At 40.1% G+C, this 11,733-nt stretch overlaps 1 pseudogene; it reads right to left on the reverse strand.

Annotated features, from left to right (window-relative positions):
• Nucleotides 1-5,570: 5,570 nt before the first annotated feature.
• On the reverse strand, nt 5,571-6,267 carry LOC114100251 (large ribosomal subunit protein eL21-like; annotated as a pseudogene).
• Nucleotides 6,268-11,733: the final 5,466 nt, after the last annotated feature.

Here is an 11,733-nt window from a genome sequence, read left to right on the forward strand (position 1 = left end):
GACATGAAATGTAAGAAACCTGGAAATTATAAAAAGGACAAGGTTCACCCCCATCCCATGGACACCCATCTCTGGGCCCCTTTCTCTGCAGAGAAGTCTGTGTTAAATTTCTTTAAATAAAACTTGTTTTCACATTTCCCGGATGTTCAATCTTCACATCTGGCGGTAACAATAGGACCCCTACTCATCCTTATCCAGCCTTTAGAGGTGGAGAGCTTTGCACCTGGTACAAGATCAAAGTTAAAATTAAATAGGATTTTTTTTTTATGGTTTTGTGCATGTTTGAAAATTTCCATTAAATTACCTTTAAAATGAAAAATAAGTCTTTCAGAAAAATAATTAAAGAAAATTGAGTTTTAAGGAACAATTAAACTGTACTATTAACGAAAAGTTGTTGAAAATTAAGTAATCCTGCCAGATGCCATTAAGGGACCCGCTACTCAGCAGAAGGGCATCAACACAGCGTAGCTTGGAAGCAACTCTTAGAACAATAAAACCATATCATGTTTAAACTCAACTATTTGAGATTTCCCTATAAGCCAGTTACAAATTGAATTTATACCAGTAGGGAAATAAAAAAGCCAAACAAAAACAAAAACAAAAACAGAGCATGGGAAATAGAAATACAAAATAACATATCAGACAGAAGTCCAAATACTTCAGTATTCACCAGAAAATTCACTGACTTAAGTCCCCTACTGAAAGACACAGTACACTACAGTGAACATCTCACTTTCTCAGGAGGCTTTCTTTCTGGCTCTGCCCCGCCTCCCTGGGTTTCCTCTCATCTCCCCAGTTCCCACTTCTCAGTCTGCTCTGGATTCCTCCCCCTGCCAGTTCTCTAAGGAGGGCTCAATCTGCTCACATCTTGCCCCATCTCATCTATACCCTCTGTATGGTTTGGACGTGGTTTGAGTGTGTCTTGCATGGTGTTGAAATTTAATCCCCATCATGAGACATCAAGAGGGTGTAAATTTCATCTGACTATGGTTTAGAGGTGAGATCTTTGGGATGTAATTAGACTAGATAAGATCTTTGGGGTGGGTCCCTTCTGAATGAATCCTGGTGACTTTATAAGAAGAGGGAGCAAGGAAACACACACACACACACACACACTGTCTTCTGTGGGATGCCCTATACCACCCTGGGACTCTGCCAGCAAGGAGACCATCACCACCTGTGGCCCCTGGACCATTCACGTTCAGAACCATGAACCAAAATAGCAAATCTATTTTCTCTGTAACTCACTCAGTCTATGTTATTGTGTTATTAGTACCAGAAAAATGGACCGGCATACCATATCCATCCCCACAGCTTTAAATAACATCTGATAACACCAAATTCCTCTCTCCAGCGGTCAGCTCTTCTTAGAGCTTCAGAGTTACTTATCTAGTATCTTACTTGATATCTGCCCTTGGGTATCTGGCCAGCCCATCAAAATTGGTGGAAACAGAGCTCTTGAAATTCTACACCTTGTCCCCGTTCTTCTTCCTGTGTCCCCAACCAGTAGATGGCACCACCATTGTTTTTCCTTTTTATTGCTCAGGCCAAAAGCTGCATGTCCAACCTTAATATCTCTTTTTCTTACATGATCTTGGCTCAGACCTGCTCTTTAAACTCACCTTCTGTTTTCACCCACCCACCCCCTTGCTTTGACCATTGCAGTCGCATTGGTCTTCTTTTGCTATTCGTACGATACTCCAAGCTTCTGTACACCCCAGGACCTTTGCATGTATGTTTTCCTCTTGGTTAGAATGATGTTCTACCCAATCTTCACATGGCCATACCCTCACTTCTTTCTACTAAAAAAGTCCTCATCAGAGGGCTCTTGCCTGACTTCCCTAAATAAAATAGAGATTTCCCCTATACCACTATGTATGTCTTTACCCAATTTTATTTCTCTTAATATTTCCAGTACCTCAAATTATATGTGACATTCATTTATTATCCAGCGTTTCAGTCTTCTGAAACGCTGGATAATAAATGAATTCACGCACTAGGTCAGTCTAGGAAGGATGGAAAAGGGAGCAACGTACGTTTCACAAATAATGCAGAGATATAGTCTTAGTCATAGCCACATCCCCAGTCACTAGAACAATGCCTGGCACGTAGAAGGTACTTCATTAGCTGATTCTCAGACGAGTGAACAAATAGAGGAACAAATTCACAAAAGAAAGCAGGCAGACCTGTTAGAAGCTGGGGAAATAGTCCAGGTGAGAATAAAGAGAGGCTGAAGTAGGTGTGATGGTTAATTTTTCTGTGTCAACTCGGCTGGGCCAGAGTGCCCAGAGATTTGGTCACACATTATTCTGGATATTTCTGAGAGAGAATTTTTAATGAGATTTATGTCAGTAGACTTTGAGGAAAGCAGATGACCTCTATTACTGGAGTAGTCCTCATCCAATCAATGGAAAGCCTGAAGAGAATGAACCTGACCTCCCCCAAGCAAGAGGGAATTCTGCCAGCAGACACCTTTTGGACTTGAATAGCAGCTCTTCTCTGGGTCCCAGCATGCTGACCCACCCTGCAGATTTGGGACTTGCCACATAATCATGTGAGTCAGTTAATTCCCTAAATCCCTCTTCATCTGTCTGTCTATCTATCTATCTATCTATCTATCTATCTGTCATCTACATACACATCCTACTGGTTCCATTTCCCTGGAGAACTCACGTGATTCACCTGATTCACTAGGTCAGTCTAGGAGGAATGGAGAAAGGAGGAAAGATATGACCCGGGAGGAAGCCTCAAGTCAAGGTATCTGCACGAGAGACTGGGTGCTTGTTGGTTCTACACACCAAAACCCAAACCAGGTGTCCCCGAGCAGCTGTCTTGCAGGCAGATGGATTCTTTCATGTGCCTGTTTATACCTTCATCTGTGCCCACCACCTGTTCCACATACACAGTACCTGAGAGTCAGGGAGACGAAAGGATTTTCACAGATTACAGAGCACATTGTTTCAGTTTGAGAGTTTATTTTTATTTTCATTATGTCTCTGCTAGGGAAACCGGTTCTCTTGATATTGTCCTAGCTCAAAATAATTGAGGATGTTTGCAAATGATTTAGCATGGGAAGAGCAGAAGAAACTTCCCAGAGGTCCCCCCGGTTCCTGGTTGTGGCCTTTCCTCATTACTTTCCACAGACTCAGCCCGTGTCATGCAGCGGAAGGGAGGAAAGCCAATAAGGATCTCTTGTAGGAAAATTTCCTCCTCCCACGGGCATTGGTGCTCCTGCCTGGGCTCAGTTTCTCCCCAGCAGGAAATGGGCTGGTGAGGCTCTGGGTGTGTTATGATGGTATCTAAGTAATGATGGCCCTGAACTTTGGAAAACCAAAAGGCTCAGTGAATTATTATCATTAGTCCTTCTTTAGAAGTGCAAAGAAAGGGATAAGGGATCCTATCTCACTCGAGAAGAGAGGGCTGCTCCAACTAGATTGTCAAGAGATGATGAGGTAAACCCTACACAGGAGAGGTCTTCCCTTTCTCCCTCCCTCCCCACCTCCTTCTTTCCTTCCTGGTACTAGGGACTGAACTCAGGGGCACTTTACTACATGAACTACATCCTCATCCCTTTTTATTTTATTTTTTAAATTTCTGAAACAGGGTCTCACTAAATTGCTGAGGCTGGCCTCAAACTTTTGGTTCTCCTGTCTTGGCTTCTTGTTTATTTGTTATCCCTGCAATAACAAGTATGCACCACCACACCCCGCTAAAGAGTAATCTTTAACAAGTGAAAAATTCTCATGTTTTTCCAATATGTAGCTTATGAAGTGTTTTAAAATATATTGTGGGCTGGAACCTCACAGCTACTCTTTGAAGAAGATATTTTTATTGCTCCAAATTTACAGGAAAAGAAACTAAGGATAAAGATAATAAATGACTTTCCCAACTCCTTCTCATCCTGAGAAATTTACAGAGAAGAATTGGAACCCATCTCTTTTGGGTTATATTCTTGGACACTTTTCTCCAAACATCAGAACTGGGCCAACTACGTAGGAATGCATCACTTGTGGAGTGTTTTTTAAAAAAAGAAAAAAAAAAAAAAGCAGGTTTCAGTCTCCACCTCCAAAAGATTCCAATTAATAGGTGTCGAAGCCCTAAAATCTATGTATTTATAAGACACTAAAAAAGTCTCCAGTGCAGCCAGGGTATTAACTAAGCCCTTGCCATGCTTAGTAAACTATGTTGGATATAAGAATACTAGCAAGGAATGAAATACTAGGGAATGAAATGGACATAGTTTTTACCCTTATGGAAGCTTTACTCTCTCAGGTAAGACAAGTATGCACAATGACCAGAAAAATAAACAAATATTTAAAAATTATTAAGTATGGGTAAGGAGAAAAAGAGGCCAGTAATGATCTGATTTGGATAGGGGCAATAGGGAAAATGACATTGAAGAAGGTTGAAAGGGTGAGACTGGCTGACTGGGCACAGGCGTTGGCAGAGAGACAAGTGCGTGGCTACAGCTACTGTCGGGAGAATTTGCTGTCTTTTGGAAGCTGAAAGGAGGCCTACGGCACTGGAGACAGCTGAGCAAAGAGGATGAGACAAGGCCATTATGATGGGGGAGACCAGAGGATCCAGGACCTGAGGATCACGGTAAGAGATTGAGACTTTAAGTACAGTGGAATGCCAATCAAGGATTTCCTGTAGGAAAATTTCAATCAGATTTGCATTTTAAAATGATGTGGATGAAGAGTCATGAAGGGAAGAGATGCAAAGGGGGATTCAGGGGACTTCTGAAAGTGATTGTAGTGGAAGTCAAAGTGAGAGATGGTGATGCTTTAGACCGGTGTGGTTATTGAGAAGCTAGTGAGAACTGGATAGATTTAGGAAGTATTTTGATGGGAGTATAAATATGGGTTGAGGAATAAGGAAGGGAGGTATGAGAAATTATCCTGGGTTTCAGTTGTTAGTAATCAGAAAATCCAAATGAATTGAGAACAATTTGAACTGGGTCAATGTGGAAAAGAAATTTATTTAGGGATATAGAAAGATTGATGGGTTACTTTTTGTCTTACCAAGTTTGAAAAAGTATTTAAACATTTAGGTAGATGTGTAAGAACTTGGCTAGAGATAAACTTTTTTTGAATTTTCAGCATAGACATGGCACTCATAGCCATAGACGTGGTGAGGTCCCTTGGGAAGAGATGGCGAATCAATAATAGGGGAGCTGTGATAGAATCTGAGGAGTGGGCCAACACAGAAGGCCAACACTCACCTGGGTTCTGTTGATTTTCTTCTTCTTCCTTTCTCCCCACCCTTTTTTTTTTTTTTTTATGGTGCTACAGATTGAACCCAGGGTCTTGTGCCTGTGAGGCAAATACTCTACCATTGAGCTACATCCCCAGCCTTTTATATTACTTAGAGACAGGGTTTCACCGAGTTGCCCAGGCTGGTCTCCAACTTGTGATCCTCTTGCCTCAGCCTCCAAGTAGCTGGGAATGCAGGTGTGTACCACCACACCTGGATCTGTCATTACTTTTTCTCTCTTTTTTTTTTTCTTTCAATTAAGAAAATCGGTTTTATAGTCCACAGGCCTTTATTTATTTATTTATTTACATTTATTATGCAATGAACTCATAGAGAATAGGTTCCAGCAGCTCAGGATCCTTTCCATTTGTTCTCACAAAATGTGGTTCTCTGGGTGGAGCTGGCTGGCACTTCAGCTGAACCCAGGGAGCTTTCTCTTTGGCTTCCTTCTTTTTCTGATCATTTTCCTTCACACATTTCAGGAAGCTGTCTCGGCTCTTAGAGTGCTTCATGTGCTCAATACACACATTAGTAATCAGAATCTTGCCCTTAACTTGCTTATTCACCACAATGCCAACTGCATGCTGGGTAACATTGTAGACTCTCCCGGTTTTGCCATGATAATGTGTGTGGGGCATTCCTTTCTGAACAGTATCCATTCCCTTAATGTCTACAATGTCACCCTTCTTGTAGATTCACATCTAAGTGGCCAAAGGAACAACCCCGTGTTTTCTAAAAGGCCTAGAGAACATATTTGGGGTTCCTCCCCTCTTTGCCTTTGTGTTTATCATCTTGGTGAATTACTGGAAGATGGCAGTTCTGGCCGTGAGGCATTACTTCTGGATCTATAAGAGGTCAGGGTAGAGAAAACCATGATAGCACTCATCATCCTATAGGTAAGTGTTTGTTCATTGTTCATTTGACTATAAGGTATTAAAGGGTGAAGGATGGGACCATAGTTCATTTTAAAATTTTAATTTCTCCCTTATATTCTTTCCATGTTTAGAGTGAAAATTTTCTCTCTCAAGTAAGAAGAAAATAATAGTAAACATTCATTGTAGAAGAGTAGGTCAGGCACTGTGGCAGCCCAGCTTCTCTGCCATCTAACAAATGCCCACATAATTGAAGACAAGCAGTGACTTGCAGGCTGGTCCCTTGTTCTTATAAAGTGGTTGTGTTAGTCTGATCCTCCAAGAATCAGATTCCAAGGTAAAGCTGAACAGATCAGCTCATCAATCCTGAAAGCCCCAACACTTAGCACACTAGGCACCTCAACGAACTATGTACTCTGCTAAGAGCTTTACAATCGTCATATCACTCAATAGACCAAAAGTATACTATCTTTTTTTTACAGAAGAGGAAACTTATACTCAGAGAAGTTACATTATTTTATTTATTTAGTTTTGTACTACTGGGGATTGTACCTGGGGTGCTCTACCACTGAGCTACATCCCCAGACCTTTTAAATTTTTGTTTTTATTTTGAGGCAGGGTCTTGCTAAATTCCCCAGCTTGGACTTGAACTTGTGATTGCCTCAGCCTTCCTCATAGCTGAGAATACAGATATGCATCACCACACTGGACATTAAGAATCAAAGTCCTGCAAATCAATTTTTGGCAATTCTCTGTGTCTTTGTTGTCTTTTGTGGAACAGAAATTTTGCATTTGATAGTGTCCATTTTACCAGTCTGTGTTATGATTTATGTATTATGCCTTATTTAAGTAATCTTTCCATACTTTGATGTCATAAAAATATAATCTTGTATTGTCTTCAAAAATTTTTAAAGATCTTTTTCTTTAGCCTTTCTGAAATTTATTCTTGCAAATGAGGCGAAGCAAGGAATTAATTTTATTTATTTACTTGTGTGTGTGTGTGTGTGTGTGTGTGTGTGTGTGTGTAGGAAGCTGTCCCAAGACCATGTATTAAAGATTTTTTCTTTCCCCTTATTTTTGCTATATCTGACATTCATCCGTCCAATAACCACATATGAAGAACCAGCTGAGTATTGGTCAAACACTTTTAATGGGGAAAGTTTTGAAATGCAGAAGGCTAAGAGGATCCAGGCAGAGTTGGTGAGCCCCAAAAGATGTTAATATAAAATAGCTATTAAAATTTTGTGATATATCTTAGATCCATTTTGTAGCAATATAATATGTAAATAAAAAAGCAATCTTTATTTTCAGGCTCAAGTTAGATAGTCCCAATTCTAGGAAGTCCTCTAAGAGCTCCCTAAGCTGTGTTATGTCTTCTTTTTTCTTTTTTCCTCTTTCAGTGCTCTTTTTTTTTTCTTTAGAAATTTCTACATAATGTTGGCCACATCACATCATTGCCTGTTTACCTATTTTCCCCAACAATAACAAAAAATCTTGAATACAGTAAACCTGCCTTATTTATTTCAGATCCTTGGACAGGGCCTTTTCCAGTCCACAGTTGCTAAATAAATTAATATGTACCCCTTTGGTTGTACCTGTTTAACTTCAGAGGTGTGAAGTTCATTACTAGGAAGAAAGCAATCTTGCTATTGACCAACTGCAAACTCATATGGAATCCAGGAGATAATATAAAAAGAAAACTTATACACAAGCATCCCAAGTGCCTTTTTAAAAAATGGACTCCAACAGCAAAACTAAGGGGCAAATCTAAGCCATAGACTATTCTACCCAGGAGAAAACCAAAGACAATCTCCATATGGCAGGCATTCAGAGCAAGAAGCCGTATTCCTGGAAGTGTCCCAGGTGGAAACTAAGAGGAGATGATGAGATAAATAAAGAAGAGTATTAGAAAAGACTAATGAAAGGACAGGTAGATGGCATGTGATGAAGAGTCAAAAAATTCCACTTATGCAGTTGTTACACTATGAACCCTAATTTCCAATTAAATAGGAGTAATGATATGGGGTTGGTGGAGGGAGAAGAGGGTGCTGTAAGAATGCTAACTGCTTAGATCACCATAGAAAGACAACAGATGATGTGTAGCTAATAAAATAGGAAATAGTAAAATGAGCATAGTGTTTAGAAACACGTAGGTGACTATTTAACTGAAGCTGCATTTGCAATCAAGGAATGGAGACGGACAGCTGTGTTTCATTATAAGCCTCCTGGTACTTTTTTTTTTTCCTTTTAAAAACTATGTGCATGTATTAGTTTGATGGAAAAGTTTCAAAACTAAGTGAGCCACTGATTTACAAGAGTTTTAGGTGAATCGACTGCCACCGGCCTCTGTGGAGAGCTGTCTGATGCTAGAGTGTGCATTTGGGGCCAGTGAAACTGTTCTTCTGACTCCTTGCTCCTTCTGGAGAGAGAGAGAAGGAATGTCAAGTACCCGCCCAGACAGTGACTCGCGCGAATGTGTGTCTGAAGCTCCTGTCCAATCTCACAATAACTCTTCCAGGTGAGTATTATTATCCCCGTTTTACAGATGAAAAACAGGTTCAGAGACAATACCTGCCCAAGTTGTTCCACCAACTGGAACTAGTAAGTGATAGAGCAATGATTTGAACTCAAGGCTGCTAACACCAGAAAAAGCAAGTCTGAATAGAAAATTATAATATAATATATTATTATATTATATATAATATATAAAATTATAATATAATTATAGTAAATTATATATATGTTTATATATACTGTAAATGTACAGTAAACTAATAGATATTTATGTTTTATAGTAAATATATATATTATATATTTATATAGTATATGCAAATATACTGTTTAGCTATTTATATGTATATGTATACTATATAATTGTAAATATTATATTTATATTTATCATATATATTACATATGTTATAATTTTAGAATAAATCTGAAGTCCCAAATTTGTTTTCTACACTGCCATACAATCACCCTCTTCCGTCTGTAATCCCTTTCTATGTTCATCTTCTCACATCTGAGCAAGACTAGTCCCAGCCCCGCGTCTGCTCCTGCATCCACACTTAATGCTCCAGAGTTATGTCCTTCCATCCATCTTTCTGTAGAGATACAAACACATCTTTTCAAAAGCAAATGGCATCATAGGATGCATCTTGAATTCTTTGTTTTTTCCCTCGTATGTTTTGTCTCTCCATGTCAGTTCCAGTTGTTCAATACAATTTCCCCCATACCCAACCTGTACTTTTCCACAGTATAAATTGACTTCATTCATTTAATCTCTTGCATATTTCTACATGGTCATTTATCAGCATTTTAGCATTTTGATCTTCATAGCAATATTTTTAGTAAAGTGATTACTTTGGCAAATACCAAAGCATTAACTGACTAAGCGTCCATTCTTACAAGACAGAGAATGGACGCTTAGTCAGTTAATGCTTTGGTATTTGCCAATAACCCTACCAGACAGGATTGATAGGGATTTTCAATTATGCAGATAGGACACTCAAGACTCCAAAAAAATGCTCCTCACTGGGCAGTGCCCTTGGCCACAGGGAGTGCCTCTATCACTCCTAGCAATAGCCAGGGGCCTGTGCCAGGTGGATACAGGGACAGGGATATAAGCCCCTGTTCCTTTCTACTTTGATATGAGCAACTCTTAAGGGTCCTCTCAACTGCAGAGCTCACTCTGGGATTGGCTGAGAGCTCAGTTACAATCATATTATTGTTGGGCTTCTTCCTCTGACCAATCCTGCTGTCCTTGCCCCAGACAGTGCTTTCCAGTAAACTTTCTAGGTGCACTTTCAGGTTCAGAGTGTGTCCCCAGGGAACCCAATCTAAGACAGTACTGTTCTGGAATCCTGTTCCATATGTTCTTCATATAGTGCTCTTTCCCACCTTTGTGCATAGCACTTACCAATCCCTAATATATATTTATGTGTTTACTCATTATCTGTCTTCTTCTGTCCCCAGAATATGTGCTCTATGGAAACAGGGACTTTGCCTTGTTCTCTTTAACACCTAAACCAGGTTTGACAATAATTAAAAATAAAACACTATTAGAGTAGGGGGTGGTAGCAGTTGCCTGTTATCCCAGCTACTTGGGAGGCTGAGGCAGGAGGATCATAAATGTGAGGCCAGCCTGGGCAACTTAGGGAGACCCTAACTCAAAATTTTAAAATAAACCAAAAAAGGGGCTGGGGACATAGCTCAGTGATAGAGTGCGTGTCTAGCATCTACCAGGCCCTGAGTTCAATCCTCAGTGCTTAAAAAAATAAACAAAAGACATTGTTTAAAGAATTGAATCAATGTCTCTGGGAACTGTGAAGGCAGACCAGAGAAGGGGATAGGACCAAGCCCCTTGGTGGCACAGATGGAGTGTGTCATCACTGAAGATGGAGTGAGGAAGTCCTAGTTCAACCCCATTTCTGGGTATTGCTTTGGACAAGTGTCTTAACCCATCTTAGCCTCAGTTTCTTCATCCATAAAATAAGGCAAATCATCAGACCTACTTTGCAGGGATTTCAGAATAAGTGAATGAGATGCTGGGAGGCTTCCAGTGCTGGTCACAGCTCCCTCTGGCCAAGGGCAATGCCCAGGGAGGAGCACTTTTGGAGTCTTGAGTGTTGTTTTTGCATATTGGACACTTCCTGTGCTACTCTATTCTAAGGCTTTAAAATAGAAGCTAACCCATAAGCTCTCAAAACTCTTAAATGATTATTATAATTCTGAACAGGCTGCTACAAAAAAGTAATTACAAAAATCACAACTCTAAATTATTTTTCTAGACCATTGGGTTAAAATACTGGGGAAAATATAATTAGACAATGACTATCTCGTCAACCTGCTGCTGGAATATTTTCCCTAATTACAATGTAGATTTCATTAGCTGGTTCTGCAACATTCAGTCCAGGATACAAAAAAACCCCACTGGACAAATTATCTCCTGTACTCAATGGACAGAGCCTTTCATCTGAGCAACTGGAGCTCTCAGGGCATGTCATCATCATCTGTAGCAACCTTCAATAGTAGGTGTCATTTGGGAAACCAAGGAGGTTGGAGAACAGATTTTAAAGCTTGGTGAGACAAAATTAAGAATCCAGGAAGTAGGCTTGTCTTTGAGTCATTCCATCTGTCGGCTATGCCATTTTGAACAGGTCATTTATCCAACCATCCATCTATCCAATCAACCACCATTCCATATTTATGGAGACTTACTATGTGACAGATGCTGACCTAGATCCTAGAGATAGAGATGAGCCACTTCAGTCAAGAAGCTCGCCCTCTAGTGGAAAAGAGGGAAAACAGCAATTCCATATTTAAGCGGTAACCCTGGCATTAAGTCCAATGTGTTGCAGGAGTTAGTCCTGTGCTGGGAAAGAAGTCCAGGGAAACGTGCTGCCCTTCATACTGACCCTGTCAGGAGGAAAGAGAAGGAATGAAAGTCCAGGCAGCTCCCAAAACACGTGGGTAGAGATAAAGTCACGAGGGCCACATGTTTTTCCTTTTCATGCTTTATGTTGGTTTTGTTGTTTAAAGTCACTCCCAAAACAGTATTGGAGTACTGCCTGTTATTTCTGAGTGCAACAGCGGATGTGTTGTATGG

This window comes from Marmota flaviventris, chromosome 10 (genome assembly GCF_047511675.1).
Source record: "Marmota flaviventris isolate mMarFla1 chromosome 10, mMarFla1.hap1, whole genome shotgun sequence".
Taxonomy (NCBI): Eukaryota; Metazoa; Chordata; class Mammalia; order Rodentia; family Sciuridae; genus Marmota; species Marmota flaviventris.